The sequence below is a fragment of the Numenius arquata genome, chromosome 1 (genome assembly GCF_964106895.1).
Source record: "Numenius arquata chromosome 1, bNumArq3.hap1.1, whole genome shotgun sequence".
NCBI classification, from domain to species: Eukaryota; Metazoa; Chordata; class Aves; order Charadriiformes; family Scolopacidae; genus Numenius; species Numenius arquata.
Window position 1 is genome coordinate 73,306,585 of NC_133576.1, and position 16,171 is coordinate 73,322,755.

The 16,171-nt window shown below is 39.9% G+C and overlaps 1 protein-coding gene across 1 annotated transcript in view; it reads left to right on the forward strand.

The window, feature by feature from the left end:
- LOC141465683 (pinopsin-like) overlaps nt 1-16,171 on the forward strand; it is an 89,231-nt gene that overhangs the window by 69,873 nt on the left and 3,187 nt on the right. The window lies entirely within an intron of this gene.

A 16,171-nucleotide genomic window follows, 5' to 3' on the forward strand; every position in this document is an offset into this window, starting at 1 on the left:
CAACAAGGCTAAGTGCAAGGTCCCACACCTGGCTTGGGGAAATCATCAGTATTAATATAGAATGGGGAATAAATGGATTGAGAGCAGCCTTGCGGTTCTGGTGGATGTAAAGCTGGACATGAGCTGTCAATGTGTGCTTGCAGCCCAGAAAGCCAACCGTATCCTGGGCTGCATAACAAGAGGCTTGGCCAGCAGGTGGAGGGAGGTGATTCTGCCCCTCTTCTCTGCTCTGGTGAGACCCCACCAGGAGTACTGCATCCAGCTCTGGGATCCCAGTACAAGAAAGACAGGGACCTGATAGAGCAAGTCCAGAAAGGGGCCATGAAAATGGTCAGAGGGCTGGAAGACTTCTCTACTGAAGAAAGACTGAGAGAGGTGGTGTTCACCCTGGAGAAGACACTGGGGAAACCTTGTTGTAGCCTTTCAATATATATAAAAGGGGCTTATAAGAAAGACAGATGGAGACTTTTTAGCAGGGCTGGGAGTGACAGGAAAAGGGGCAATGGTTTTAAACTGAAAGAAGGTAGACATACTGAATATAAAGAAGAAATTTTTTATGATGAGGTTGGTGACACACTGGAACAGGTTGCCCAGAGAAGTTGTGGATGCCCTATCATGGGAATTGCTTAATGCCAGGTTGGGGAGGGCTTTGAGCAACTTGGTCTAGTGAAAGGTGTCCCTGCACATGGCAGGGGGATTGGACTAGATGATCTTTAAAGGTCCCTTCCAACCCAAACCATTCTGTCATTCTATGATATAAAAAGTAATCTTGTCATATAACACACTTACTAGAGCTTTTCCCGTTTCTTCTACATATTCTGTAAACTTAGATGACTAACCTATTTCTTCAGAGGCTTAAGTGATCAGTGTCATTTAGAATAAACCCCTAGGCATGATGCAGGTAAACATATTGATCTATTTGGATGAGTCAGCTTTCAAAACAAAGTATAGTTGAAGCTCAACTGAAGAGGTCACATCCAGTCATTTCCAATCCTGCATTTTCATTGAGATTAGCTTAGAAAAGAGGGGCCATTGCCTTACCCATTTCCTGACAACCTTGCAGGTGATGCTGGTCAATGGAAAGGGTCATCATCACACTTACCCTAGCAGAGACAGGGAAATCGGAGCTAACTGCAGTGGTTGAATCACAGGAGATTAACATTTCTGCCTGTTTGACTCTTAGCAGGTAAATATCTGTAGGAAAAGATTTGACCTCTAAAATCAGTCACTATCCCAAAGGCAATAAAACAAGAAACTGTGTAAGGATTCAAAGAATCCGTAGAGTTGCAGATCTCAACTTTTCTCCAGTACAGGGAAAACAGCCTCAGTCAAATTGTTTGCACTTGCCTATCGTGATCAACCTATAGTTGTGCTGGACCTTCAGGACACCATTTACAACCAGCTATTTTTCGTACATTTCAACCTGTAACACTAAACCTGCAGGGTAGATTGAGAGATAAATGGAAGTTTCCAGTATCCAGAGGTTACCACAGAAACAAGGAATGTGGTATATTCACAGCTAAGAAAAAGGTGTTAGAATTCTTATAAGCAAGGCCCCTTGGTATCCTGTTTGCTCATGCAAGTATACACCAGCAGAAATACAGCCAAAGCGGTATTGCTTTGCTGTCTTCACATGTACATCTGTCCTCAAGGGAGAGCCTGTATGGTCAAGAGCTCGGTCAGTGCTAAGTGAAATGCAGGAAAGAAGGATAAGGTATTAATAATGACAGTGCTGTTTCTGACTTGCTGTTACAAGAAGAAGTTGGGTGAAAGCACTTGGTATTTTTGTATCTTTTTCTGAAAAGATTTCCAAGTTTGGAGTGGACAGTTAAGGTCCTACAAAGGTGTACAGGATCTACAGGTAGACTGAGCCTGTGCTGCTCTTCAAAATAGCATTGCCAAGCCACGCTGAGCTGATGTTATGGAACCTTCTGTTGCAGTGATCTCAGCTGCAATGACAGGTCAGGGATCAGACTGAATTTTAGCCCATGCCTTGGTCTGGCTGAGGTCAAGCATTAATTTAGCCTCAGAATTCCTCATTTTAATTCTAATGCTTCTGCTTTTCTATAATATGCCCACATTTTACAGGTAGGACTCCAGCTATGTGTTTGCTGCAACTTACCATTTCAAAGCTGAATGCAGGCATAGGTCAGCTGAAGAAAACAGAATCTCTAATGCAATGCAACAGATTATGTAAATAAAGAATTTAGTTGTTTTATGAAGACAATCAAATTCAACAGATGAAAAAGATTTGAAAAAGGAAGTGTAACCCTGGGGGTAACAGAACCTCTCACCTTCCTTTCCTGTTCAATCACTGAATAATATCTAGTGATATGGCTGTGACATGATACCAAAATTTTATCTAGAGCAGGATGTTTTTGTATGTTTTGTGTCAGCTGACATTACTTCCCATTGTTTTACTGTGTCTACCAGGTATATCTTTGTAGTCACGTATCCAGCTAACAATTGAAGCAACAATCATTTCAGATTAGGTGGATGGAGAAAAAAGCAAAATGAGATTTCCTAGTCAAAGAATATTTTTCAGCATTTACGTAACCTCCTCTAAACAGATATTATTAATTGAATTAATCCTCAGTATTCTTGTAAAGGAGGTAATTACTATCATCCTAGTTTTACAGCAGGAGAAATTTGAGGATCAAAGGTTAGAATACTGCTCAAAACCTCATGAAGTTGCATGGCAAGTCTCATTCAAATCTGTAGAGCTTTATTTTATAATTTAATCATGATTTCCTTATTCCTTCGGGGCAAAAAACCTGTTGTACTCAAGGAAATAACGGTTGCCACAGTATGGAAAACACAACATAAAACTATACTGGGGCTGTAATTCATCAGACTAAATCCTATTTCATAATAAACTGCATCATTTAATGCAATTCAGAAATTTGACAGTGTCCAAATGAAAACAAGTTTGGGGTTCCTTGTCTTTTGAAGTAGAAGCTGTTGCAGAGCTTTATTCCTCTGATGTTCAGTATATGACTTCCTTTGAAACTAAGTTTATCTGTAGCCAGTTTATAAACCTTTATTCTTCATTTACTCAAAGAGCCCTTCTTCCTTAGTAGTTGTCTTCTCTTCATACTGGAACACCACAAACAGATCACCTTCTGTCTCCATATTGCTAGGCTGAACAGTTTAGTTCTTTTCATTTCCTCCAGTGACCTAGGCTTCTCACTTAGGCTGATCTTTTCTCCCTGATATTCAGTGACAGGACATGTGGGAACAGTTCAGAGCTGTGTGAGAGGAGAATCAGACTAGGTATTAGGAAACATTTTTTCTGTCAGTATTTAAAAGGCATTTGGAAATGCTCTTAATAATGCACTTTAACTTTTGGTCAGCCCTGAAGCCATCAAGCAGTTGGACTAGATGACCATTGTAGGTCCTTTCCAACTGGAACTATTCTATTCTATCTTATCCTACTGATGTCAAATCTAAACACAGTTATGAACATCTTTAGTACTACTGATTGCTATACATAACCTAATGCTCAAAAGTATTCAGTGCTCTTGATACTGTGCAAATGTCTAGGACGAAGAATATGCTCAGTTGCTATCACTGCTGTGTAGTCATAGCGAAAGCAGTCCTGCAAAGGTCCTGTCTCATTAGATGCATTCCTTTGCTTTGTAGGCAGTGGGCCACTCTTGTGGCATGGGTATGTGGTGGCAAAAGCAACACTCTGGTGAATGACACATTGGCTTCATAGTGCCTTTATTTTCTATTTTTCCCTTGTAGTAACGCTTTTAGCTTTCTGAAATTATGAAAAATTCAAATAAAACACAATTATTCAAATTATAACCATTTTGGTAACCATACTTGGGACTGTGTATTTCATCGGGGAAAAAGCTTCTTAGGAGACCACTAGATATTAGTAGAGGACCAACACTTCAATGCATCAGGAGTTGTTTCTGTCTTGTTTGCAGTGCTTAACTCTCTGGATTATTAAGTTCAGAACCTGGACTGAAAACAAGAACATCAGCTTTACGGTGATTTCTTAAATCCCTTTATTCTATCTAAATTAGGACTGGATTTTCAGAAATGGGTGTTTAGAAATATGCAGAGGTTTATTATCTAGGGTACAACTATTCTATACTGAGTACTTTATGGATGACTGTGACGAACAGGAAAAACGACTTCACCGAGAGGTTCAAATTCACAATTTATTTGGACTTCACTCACAGGTCCAATACATTACTATTGCAGGTTCTATCTGTACAATGGCAATTACACTATTGCAATTTAAAAGCGATTCACAGAATACACTATTGCAACCTACAAGTGATCCCCCATCCCAAAAAGTAACAACACAAACCACAAGCGCGCTAGAAATTAATACCTTAAGAATACACCAATCACGATCTTAATAGCATGCCATATACCATATGTATGTTTCTTAATCATTTACCCTCTCTCTCAGGTAAGGTCGCTCAATCCCTGAGAAGTTACAGCGTCCTGAACAAGGGGGAGACGAATCTCCTACAGGCCAGCTGTTACGTTGGAAGATTCCCCATTTTTCTCCCCAAACCTTACGGTTTATATTTCCTTATTTGGTGGGGGTGCAGGATTATGCCTGAGTGGATTACACTATCTGGGATATTTACCTCTGGTGGTGTGGTGGCTCCTAAGTCTCTGTTGCCAATTTTGTGATGTCTAGCACTCAAAGTCAAGGGAATAGTGGTGGGATTTGACTCGGGGCATTTTGTTTAAGGCAGTTTGTTAAGGCTCCATTTGGTTTCGGTTCTTATTGTGATGCAATCTTGAGACAACCCCAGGTTGAGCCGTTTTCGCAGCTCCCCCCAAGTTATCTCTGCATAGACAAGGCAAGGCAGAGACGAAGCTGAGTCGGATGACAAGACCCTGCATCTCACCTATTGTGCTCTGAAACCGGTTTGGCTGGGTGCTCCCATACAATGGCCCTGCTTCAGATGTAATATTTTATCCCTTTAGGGGAAATACATAAGACCTTACAACTCACCCAGGGCTTTATAAGACTTCTGTGTATGCTGGCTTTAGACCAACAGGAATACACTACTAGGATTCAAAGGTTAACCAAAAACATACATAACTTGTCTTCCTTCTCACCTTCACTGCCTTCTCTCTCAGTGATGAGCAACCTTAAAATCAAGGGATTTCTATGCGAGTTATAAAACAAAAATACATGCAATTTTTTAACTTGTTGGGCAGTTTCCCAATAAAGCACTTTCTTGGTGCAAAATGTGGTTTATGCAAAATTAGAAGCTGTTAATTTTGCCAATTTTATTTTCAGCAGGGAAAGAAGTGAGGACAAAATGTCCCATTTCAGGCCAGATCTCCATGCCTAAGCCACTACACCTTGATTCCTGTCAAATGTATCTTTAGTGAAAAACACTGTCCTTCACCCAGGCAGATCAAGCTCCCTGACCAGACTGCATCCCCCATGCACCAGTGCAGGAACAGTGGTGGTTCAGCTAAGGGAGGACACGCAGTGTGATGTAACCCAGCCCAGAAATCTAATTTATATAGGAACACACAGAATAAAGCTGAACTGTAGTTCCCTAAGGCATCTGTCTGTAATTGGCTATTTTGACAGTCCGAGGCTTTGTGTGGATTTTTTTGATAATTTGTTTTGGTTTTGTCTCAGATAAGAAAGAAATTGGAGAAGAATTAAAAATTCCATCAGAACAGAAATTCTGATTTCTGAACCCAGTCGGTTCTGTTGCTGTATTGCTTACACATAAAACCAAACAACTGCTGCCAAAACACAATCACAAATCAAACCACCGATGGTAATTTCTAATTCTGTCTTGGGTAAAATCAATACCTAATTGGCTGCAAACCAGGATAAAAGTAAAACTGGAGAGACTTGGTTTCCATCCCTTATACCCACCACTTACCACACTGGAGCTCTCATTGCCTGAAAAACAGTGTGAGCTCTGTAACAAGAGCCCTCATCCAGCAGCAGAATGTGTATCTGGTAATTAAAAGGTTCTTCCAGCATTCCCATATCAGAGCACCTCCAGTATGTCATTCATAGCAACTGATGGAAAGATAATTTTGGAGAAAAGAAGCTGTAGCAACAGGGGAGGTGGTATGGGAATCTGGAGGAATGGAGGGCTCATAAGAACCTGCGTTTTAGCCAGAGGCAGAATGAAAGGTAGTGCTGAGGAAGACTCAGTAGATAAACGCCCAAGAGCTGCTGAAGTTTTTCTGTGTATGAGTGTTAGCAGAATGTAAGACAGTGACCCACCCTCAAGCAAAAAGTCCCTGAGTAATTCACACAGGAAGATAGCTGATGGTATTCTATTACAAAAATAACCTCATGAAAATAAGGCTTTGAATTTCCTTGCACAGTGTTCTTGGTCTCAGTCTAAGCAACACTCCGTAAGGAATATCAGGAAGAACTGTTTTCCCTAAATAAGCATTACACACATAGGCAAGGATAGGCAGCTAATAACCCACAGCAAAAAAGAACACAATAAGATCACATTTCTACAAGTATTTATTAATGCACTTTAGTCATAGTGGTATTGGGAAAGGAATATATCAGCATAAACTCATCACAGTCAGCTGGAGTCTTTCCTTCAAACCTTGTGGACTGATCCAGAGTCCACGGGTAAAGAACTGAAGAAACTGGGTAGGTAGAACAGCGTATCGACTATGACTAAATAAACACATATATTTTTCAAGTGTCAAAATACTTCTTGTTGTTATGCTTTGAACTTTCAGCAAAATGGGAGTTATTTCAAAATGATCTGGAATCACTCATACCATATTATAGTAGTAATAGACCTTTCATTTCTCCTCATGAAATAAAACGTTACTGTAGGGACTGGTAAATTTGCTGCCGCCTCTGTCAGTCAGGATCCATCAATCACACTGCAAAGCCCTAAACAATTCTGACTTAATGAAATGGGAATAGGAAATAAAGGCAGGAACCATTTTGTTGCTATCCACCAAAGTTCTTTCCCTGTTCTTGCTCCTCACATCGCTATAGAAAACTTTTCAAGTTTCTCTTAGGTAGAAGGAATTAACTTCACATATGCTACCCCTTTTATATACTGTATAGGTTTTAATAGCTCTATTTAAGGCCAGGGAAGAGCACATGCAATATAAATATGACAACTGGTCTTTTTTTCCTACAGCGAAAAACCCCATTGAAAGCAACAGCGCTGTCTTAAACCAATGTGCATAGAAGACATAGTAGCATTGTTAATGTTGTGCTTTCATATGCACAACCAGTGCCTTTGAAATTCAGCAGCCATGCTGGTTACGTTGAAGTATGGGAAAAGTTTCTCTTTTGTCTCCCCTAACAAAATAGTTTATGATCCCTGCGGATTTGATTTCTCATTTTGTTCACTTTACATGACAGAGCGTATTTCATGACAATTTATCTGAAAAGAGTACTTTTAAATGATCGAGGATTATCTGAATAGCATGCTATATCCATGAAAATAAGCTAGTGTTCCTCAGACATTGGTAAATGCTCTTTTGTTTCTGCCTTCCCTGCTCTTCTACCATGGAACAACTTCGTTAATATTATTTTGGTAACAGCTTACTGATTTGTTTTCTTCTCATCTCTACTGTTCTTGGGATGCTCCTGCTGCTCATTAAAACACCTAATGGCCTGATAGCTACTTCAGACCCATGCATTTATGAAGTCTAAATTAGGTCCATCAGATATCTAATAATTTCATTTGTATAAAAGAAAACAAGCACTAAAAGTAACTGAAAAACAACCCAACACCTCCAGCGAGGAATATTGCCAGGAAAGAAAAATAACATTGCTTGATCCAGTAGGAAGTTTCAGCAAATCCTCCAGTCCTCTGAAAAAGTAGGTTCAGAAACAGGCCCAAACCAGAACTTAACCCACCCTTCCTTCTTGATCACCTGCCCATACATCTGTCCTCCTTATGCTCAGGATATAGCACCTTATATGAGCCTTCTGGCTTACATGCCTCATGGGCAGCTAGGCTGGGCCTAGGGGTAGACCTCAGGCACTTTTAGCTTGCGCAAGAGACACATCTCATATTTCTTACCTTAACTTGCCAAAAATTCTTCCTATTATCCCTGCCTTAATCCAAGGCGTAGATACTTTGGATCAGGAATGCCACCTTGTCTACAAAACATCAGACTATTCGCAAGTCTTCTCTAGCTTCTCAAGGCATGTTCATATTACATTTCCTTGAACTGCTATAAGAATGACTAAACTATGCTTAAGCAAACAAACAAAAAAAGTCTTCTAGTTTTATAGAAAACAATCCCAAACCTCTTCCATTTCTGCCCACAAAAGACCTCATCTAACACAAGAGACATACCTGGAGCGTATAGTAGCAACAGAGCAGGATGCAGCAGAATACATCTCCTCTTCAGGACTGAGGGTGGGGGAAAAAACACTGTTTAGGAGGTGGGCCAGCAAAATATTTTATTAAGGAAACTCAGTTGCAGTCAGAGGACTGTCTGGGAGCGAAGCAATTAACAGCAGCTGACACAGCCTGGAGTCAGCACTGGTAGCAATTTTCCCCTCTGGCTGCTTCCACAGAATCAAGGCAGCTGTGATGTCTATTGTTTGTCCTCCTGAACCCCTCAGGGTTTTTGGAGACCTCTCACAAGCATATAAGGAGTTGTCGCTTCAGTAATTATCCCTTATCTGTCAGCATCCTGTAACCAAGAGGATATTTGATTCATATTTGTCTATGTGCAGAAACAGGTCACCAGAGGAAATGAGTTTTCTTATTTCAGTTACCATACAGATGACTATAAGCACTCAGAGGAGGTTGTTCAGAGTGTAGCAATGTAACCCCACAACTCTGCTGTCATTAGTCTTTTCTCAGTTTAATTTGTGGGATTCATGTGTTTACAAAGAAGCTGAGCCTCAGCAGAAGTCAATTACTGTTCATAACTCTACCTTTGTTCTTCATTTTAAGATCACATCCCACCACAATAAACCTGACAGCAGCAAGGTGAGCACTAACAGATGAGAAAACAAACAGCCAAAACCAATTAAGTGACTATTAGGAAAAGCAGCAATTCTGTCTTTGCATCTGGTATGGTACATCTTTCTAGCTGTTTCTTTCTCCTTCCTTCCTGTGACTTGGGACTCTTCCTTGGGACTTCCTTCCTTGGGACTCTTCTCCCAAAGGAATAACGACAGGACCAGAGGAAATGGTCTGAAGTTGCGGCAGGGGAGGTTTAGGTTAGATATTAGGAAGAATTACTTTACTGAGAGAGTGGTCAGGCACTGGAACAGCCTGCCCAGGGAGGTGGTGGAGTCGCCATCCCTGGAGGTATTTAAGAAATGTGTAGACATGGCACTTCAGGGCATGCTCTAGTGCCCGAGACTGTTGTTTTGTGTCTGTTTGTGGGTGGGCGTGGGGTGGGGTGTGGTTGTGGGTGTTTGGTTTGGTTTGGTTTTGGTGTTCTGGGATTTTTATTTTTTTTTTTTTTGTTGGTTGGACTCGATGATCTCAAAGGTCCCATCCAACCAAAAATATTCTGTGATTCTGTGCTTCATCATTCCTTGTATCTCCTCCTTCCTTCCCCTAGACCCCTTTCTTTACTTTTATAATTTTTAAGAATCCAACAATCCCACCAGCAATAGTTCCCCCTGTGATTTGTCACAACTTACTTGAACAGTCAGTTCTCTGGTGGCTACTCTGCCTCCAGGGAAAAAATCCCCACTAAATTACTGCGTTACAGTTAGTTCCCTGTAATTATAATTTAGTCAGTTAGCATTTCCATCAAACTTAATAAGCATTTACTTCAACATCAAGATATTTTTAGGAAAAGGAAATAACACTTCTAACTTGCCTTGGGTATCAAATCACGAAGCTCAGGGGTCAGGCTGTACTTAACATCTACAAAAGTGTAGTAATTTCTTTGAAGTGCTCTATCTGGAGTAGCTTACCATCGTAAGAAAGTAAAATCTAAATATTTAAAATAAGGAGAGATACATGTATGGAGTGGACACGGGTAGGCTTTGGGGGGGCAGCAGATAAATCCATCCTATTTTGATGAAACAATCAAATTATCCACTTGTCACCCTGGAAAGATCAAGATGCTGATAGAAGCGTAGACTTGAAGAATAGAAGTCCAACCAAACCACAGGTGTTAGTGATTGATGAAGTAATCCCACAGTAAACCACTACTTAATCATTGCCACAGGTGCAGCTTCCTGCAGAAGGTGGTGGCGGGTGTGATTATAGTAAGACTAGCTTCTCCCTCGCTTGTCTAGCTGTTCTTCAATGGGTTCATGCTGCAGTCAAGACAGCAAGTTGGAGCAATCTTTCTGAGACATGTTTTTCAGCCAGATCACAACAGGCGAGCTAATAATGCAGATAAACAGACCAAAATGCCTGAATGACGTTCGACCTGTCAGAAAACTATGCCCCTCAGAGCTGCTCTAGTGAAGCAGCTGACTTTTATGAATAAAAAAAGTAAAAGGTGCCTCCTTCAAAGGCATTGCTCAGAAAGAGATAGTCCAGTTTTGGGAATGAAACCTGAACAGGGGCTGCCTCCAAGGTTCCCTGAGATACTATCAGAAAGGTAATGTCACACCTCCTATAGCTGTCAGTGCTAAAGAATATGGGGTACACTAAGATGTTCTCTGTACCCGACGCAGTATATTTCATGAGTTTCAACCTCCTACTGAGATACTGGTTTGTATGCAGTGATACAAGAATATCCTCTCCCACGCCATAGACAATTTTACTGTGCGTTTTATCATATGAAATAAAATGATCATGGTTTTTTGTTGTTTTTTTTTAAATGAAAAAAGCAGAGTAAATGCAAAGTTGATGGATTTGAAAAGCATCAATTAGTTGCTTCATTCGTGCATGCCAGCATTCAGTTTATCCCCTAGTGTAGCTCATTGTTCTGAGTTTTCTGAGAGGTGCTAGTTGCATATCATGACATTTCGCAATTATCCCCTCAACATTGCCTGCCAGGAGGTGGTGTAATGCACAGGATGAGCTGCATGATTACTGGCTGCCAGGAGGTTATGTGATGGCAATCCCACTTTTAACTTTCCACTAGCTTTATTGTCGGCATGGACGCAAGGTGACTCCCTGGGATGAAAATAGTGACTATCACCTCCAGTGGCTCAACTCCAGCCACTCTGTAGTTCAAAGACTACCAAAAGCAGAAGAATGCCTCATGTTTAATGGTTGTAAGCAGACTTGTAGTGGTTAAATTATATGGCATTTCATCACGAACTGAATGGCAAGTTATGTTTTCCCTTTGGTAAGTTGTTTTTCATTTTAATTAATAATTGACAAAAAAAGCCTGTTATTAGTCCTTAAGACATGATTCTGGATTCCTTGAATGGGTGGCACAGCCATTTAGCTGAAGTTTACCAGCATTTTGAGCACAGCATCAAGTCACCAGAGTGTGACCTCCTTTGAGGGCTTGACTATACCAAGATCTTTACTACCAAACCTAGAGCAGTACGGTATATTCTCCCAGGGGAATCATAGAACACCTGCTTGGGTAGACATGCTCGTTTTAGAATAAAACTGGCTTTACAATATTTGCCTCTTTTCTTTAGTTTACTGTGAAAGCTATTTGTCAGCCTATCTGTCCATTTCCATTTGAGATTTCATCGCAATTGTGGGCAGAACCGACAGGCACCTTCCCTGTTTTGTGCCATCTGCAGTTCAGTGTCATTCACTCAGGGCAATACGAAAAGACCGGCACTCCTAAACAAATGAAAACAAATGTTTTATTTACAGGAAAAAATCTGTACACTGTGCATACATAAAAATATACAAAATCATAATAGAAAATATAAAAAGTGTTAAAATGTATACAAACACTGCTTAAAAATGTGACTCCTGTAAAATCTTAACTTTGTTATTAGAGTACACATTCATTTAAAAAAATCATCATACAAAATAATTCTCAAAGCTATTAAAAAAGTACACAGTCTATAATTGAATAGCTCAATGACTACGTATTATAAGAGTGATGAGATGGTATGGATACATGTAAGGTTTTTACACACAACTCTTATTTCAAGAACAAAACTCTGAATCTGATCACTAAGCCAGAGAGAAGAAATTTGCAGTGTCAAAATTCATTCACTGATGTAGGTATGCCCAGACACGGGCTACTTGAAATTTCAAACGGTTAAATCAGGTATCCTCCTTGTGTGTGAGAGGATAGCTCCCGGCAAAGATTCAGATGCTTTCTAATGACAGTCTTCTGAATCACCTACTTCAAAAACCAATTTCATTTATTCAATATGCATCAACTTTAGAGAGCATAAAGGGAAAAATAGTTGCCATTAATTTTTGCAGTCAATGCATTTAATATTCATTTCATGGTACATATCTGTCACTGTCCAAATGGCATTTTCCATCCTTAAAAACTGCTGAAGAAAAAGGAAATGAAAAAGAAAAACCCACTAAGGATTAGATTGGTCTACATGTCTTTTGAACTCCCGTTTCATTCAATCCATCTCTAAAATGACTGTGTTCAGTCTGTGCAACCATCGAGTGTAGACACTTGTCTTCATTTAGGAAAAAAAACCTGTCTCGGTTTTGCTGACTTTGGCAAGAGATCTACAGCAACAAGTTCAGAATTTGGATGTTTTCACCAAAGAAAGTGTCCTGACCAACAATATGCAATGATTTAGCTAAATTTGTACAGAGAGAGTGTAGATTAGAGTGTATAAATCACCCTCTCTCTCTCCAAAAGTAGATATTTCTTATATCATTGTAATTTCACTGACTTTACCAGAGTTTGAACAGCATAAAACTGCACAGCAAACTAAAAAAAGATGAAGTACTTTAATCCAAGGAATGACTGACTGAGCTGTGAACTTATGCTCAGGTAAGCTTTAGAACTATAAAGGAATGGAACAATAATTTATTCTAGCAAAAAAGTTTTTGGCTCAAAATGAGGCAAAATCTTTTTTTTTTTTCTTGAATAAACAGAAGAATACCTTGATTTAACCATCCAAAGACTGAGTGCATAAAATGATAGAGCACCACAAGTCAGAAAAGCTACAGAATTCACAGTGGAAAAAAGAGCAGAATGAAATTCAGCATAAACTCAGCACATTTCATTAGGCTGCTGCTGTGTTTCTGGTTTGTTTGAGCTAAGTGCAACTGTTGTCCACAGCACCAGGGCACAGAAATGAGGCTCAATAGCTTCTGAAGGCAACTTACTCCTACTTGTCAATAAAACTCTGTAAATTTAAAACCTCCATAATTTGCAACAAGTGTGAAGGGAGCTCAGGGCTCCACTAGCAAAGGCATTTGCTTGGCTGATGATGCACCTCAAGGGCCAGGTTTGGGCAAACCTCTCACCTATGGTGCCATTCCACTCTGTTAGGGGGCGACAGGCACATGGGAGAGCTACGATGCCACACCTGTACTTTCTCCCACCATCTGGGTGGGAAAATGCATTTCCTTTCACATTGTCTGCATTTAATATATGTATCTAAAACCAGCACTCTCATGAGTTACTATTATTAAAGTATGTGGTTCAGTGTTACCACACACTCATTCATTGTTTTAAATTTACTGAATGTGGTTCTTTTTTAAGATCTCTCTGCCCTCGTGAGGGATGGGAAAATGCCGATAAATGCAAAAATACTCGGTGGGCTCTTAAAAAGCCACCAACGCCAATGCCACAGAGTGTAAGCAATGGTGAGGGGAGCACCTCTGCAGGTCCTTTATGTTCTCTCTTTACTTCTGCCCCTTCCCCTCTTTCAGCAAGGGGACGTGAGCCCTCAATTACCAAATCAGGCTACGCTTGTGTCAAAAAATGAAGGAGGACAAGACGAAGTAGGAGAGTAAAATCTCTTTAAGCAGCCACAAGACGTTTGAGCAGGCAGACCAGTGAAACATCACAGTGGAAACCAGTATTGGAAAGCCACGCCAGAAATGCTTATTTTTTCAAGAAGGGCATCACAAGCTGGTCTTCCTCCTCTGTGAGCAAGCAAGCATTTGCAGGACAGCTCTGCAGCATCTTCTGAGATGACGGTGCTACAGCGCCCACATTTGCACTTGTGGAAGGAGCACTGACTGCCGTATAAATCAGGATACGGCAAAGAAAAAATTCATGCTGTGAGGGCTTGAATGCACACAGTCCCATAAATTAAAAATACACAATTCAATTTGTAACATCTCAGACCTGGTTCTGCATTGTTATTTAAACAATGTATTAAGTAGGTATGCTGAGCACTTGTTACGTGAAACTTTACCATTTGCCTTGTTCTGTACAACAGCTATGTTGGTTATTCTGACAAATTACTGAGGGAATAATACAACATAATCCTGCTGTGGGTAGTTGAATAATGCAGTTAGTATTTGTCTTCTTCACTAAAATCAAAGTTAAAGGTTAGTGGCTGCAGATCAATCAAAATTACATGCTTTTTTTTTTCTTTTCAGCACTTGAGAATTTCCAGCTTATGGAAAAGTAGGATATTCACTAGTCCTTGAAAACTTATCAACTCCCTTCCTTTACAAACATGAGGTCACTAAGCCAGCGTACAGGAAAGAGAGACATGTTTGACTGCACTGTTCAAATGTTTTGCAAACAGGGTACCAAACACCTGGAAAAATAGATTAGTTCTATGTAAGTTATCTATTCTCCACAAGATTAAGTAACAGTGTTATTAACTTTAAGAATAAAAGTTGCCACCATACATAACATTAAAAAGAAATCGGTGTGTAATATATCCAGAGTCTAAGGCTAGTATGAGTAAAACCTATTCATTTTGACATGTACCAAAATGAATTATGGATATAACTATCCACACAATAAAGAAGTACAGTTTTTAGATCATCTGGACATACTTTTGCCAACAAAAGGAATCATAAAGCTCAAATTAAGAGCCTACATGGAAAAAGAAAGTGAAGTCCTATGTAGGGGACATATTCTTCACTTTTGAGGAAGGGAAATCATCAGACCCAAAATGCATTGTGACAGAAAAACGATTCTGTGATTATACTTACATTACTATTGAAGAGGAAATAGTCATTAATATTGTATGCACTCAATTGCCTTTCTGTTGCTTAAGATAAAACACAAAAAATACTTTCCAACACAATCACTCAGATTTTCTTTTCAGTGGCTCTTTGAGCTGTTGGCCTTTTTACTGAATGGATATCAGTACGATATAGCTGTACTTTTGTATACATACGTTCCTGCTCAACTTACCCTAAGAGAAAGGGTGAAAAAAAAAAAACCCAAAACATTAACCTCCTGCCACTTGGAAAATCTGAAACTCAAAGTCTTGCCATGAAAAAGAATGCTTTAAATACATTAGCAACCAAGCAGATTTTTAGAAGTGCCTTAGAGAATCTTCTCATTGTGTGCTAGGAAGGAAAATATCAAATTATCTCCATATGCAATCCATAGTCATGCTTTTTGCAGACATTACAGCTTCTCTGGGGTATAGTCTTTCAAACGTTAAATAAAAAATGCTGATATGCTCTTCTTTTGTCAGAAAACTCATACTTTCTTAACAGCAGTAACTTGTGAACAAGTGAGTTTGATTTGGATCCTAATGAAATACCTAACAAATGATGTCTGTAACCCTGAATGCTATCTTTGCTGCAGAAAGGTGAGCTCCCCCTACGCTTGCTTTCAGTGTGATGCGTGAGTGCTGCACAGCCTCCCTTGCCTTTCTCTGGATCTTCTTTATCTGTGCAGACCAGGGGAAGGCATCATTTCCATCTCACTTACACCCTCTTGATAGGCCTCCCAGGGAAAGTATTTTCCTGAATGGGTTACGAATACGTTAGTTGCTCTCTAAAGAAATGAGACGTTTCTCTTTTCCCTCTGCAGTAATGGGGTGTCTGACATCAAAAGTATATCCAGTAGTTTAACTGGTTTAGTTGTGTGTACAGCCATTGCCATCTGACTTCATAGCCACCATAAGGCCCCCTGTACAGTTGGAGGCCTGTAACTATGGAGCCTACCTAGAAACGGGAATTAAAGTTTGCTCTAGTCAATGACTGCACAGCTCAGAGTAGTGATTGCTTCATTCTTGGAGAGTGTGAAAATCCCGTGGAACCATGAGAAATGCTGCATTGTTCAACTGGCTGCTCTGTACATGAACAATAGAGGCTGTTTCACAATGCCAGGTTTGACAGTTAAATAAGTTCATTAAAAAAAAGTTACAGTCTAGCATATGTGGCATAAGAGACCACTGACAAATTCTGACAGTCAC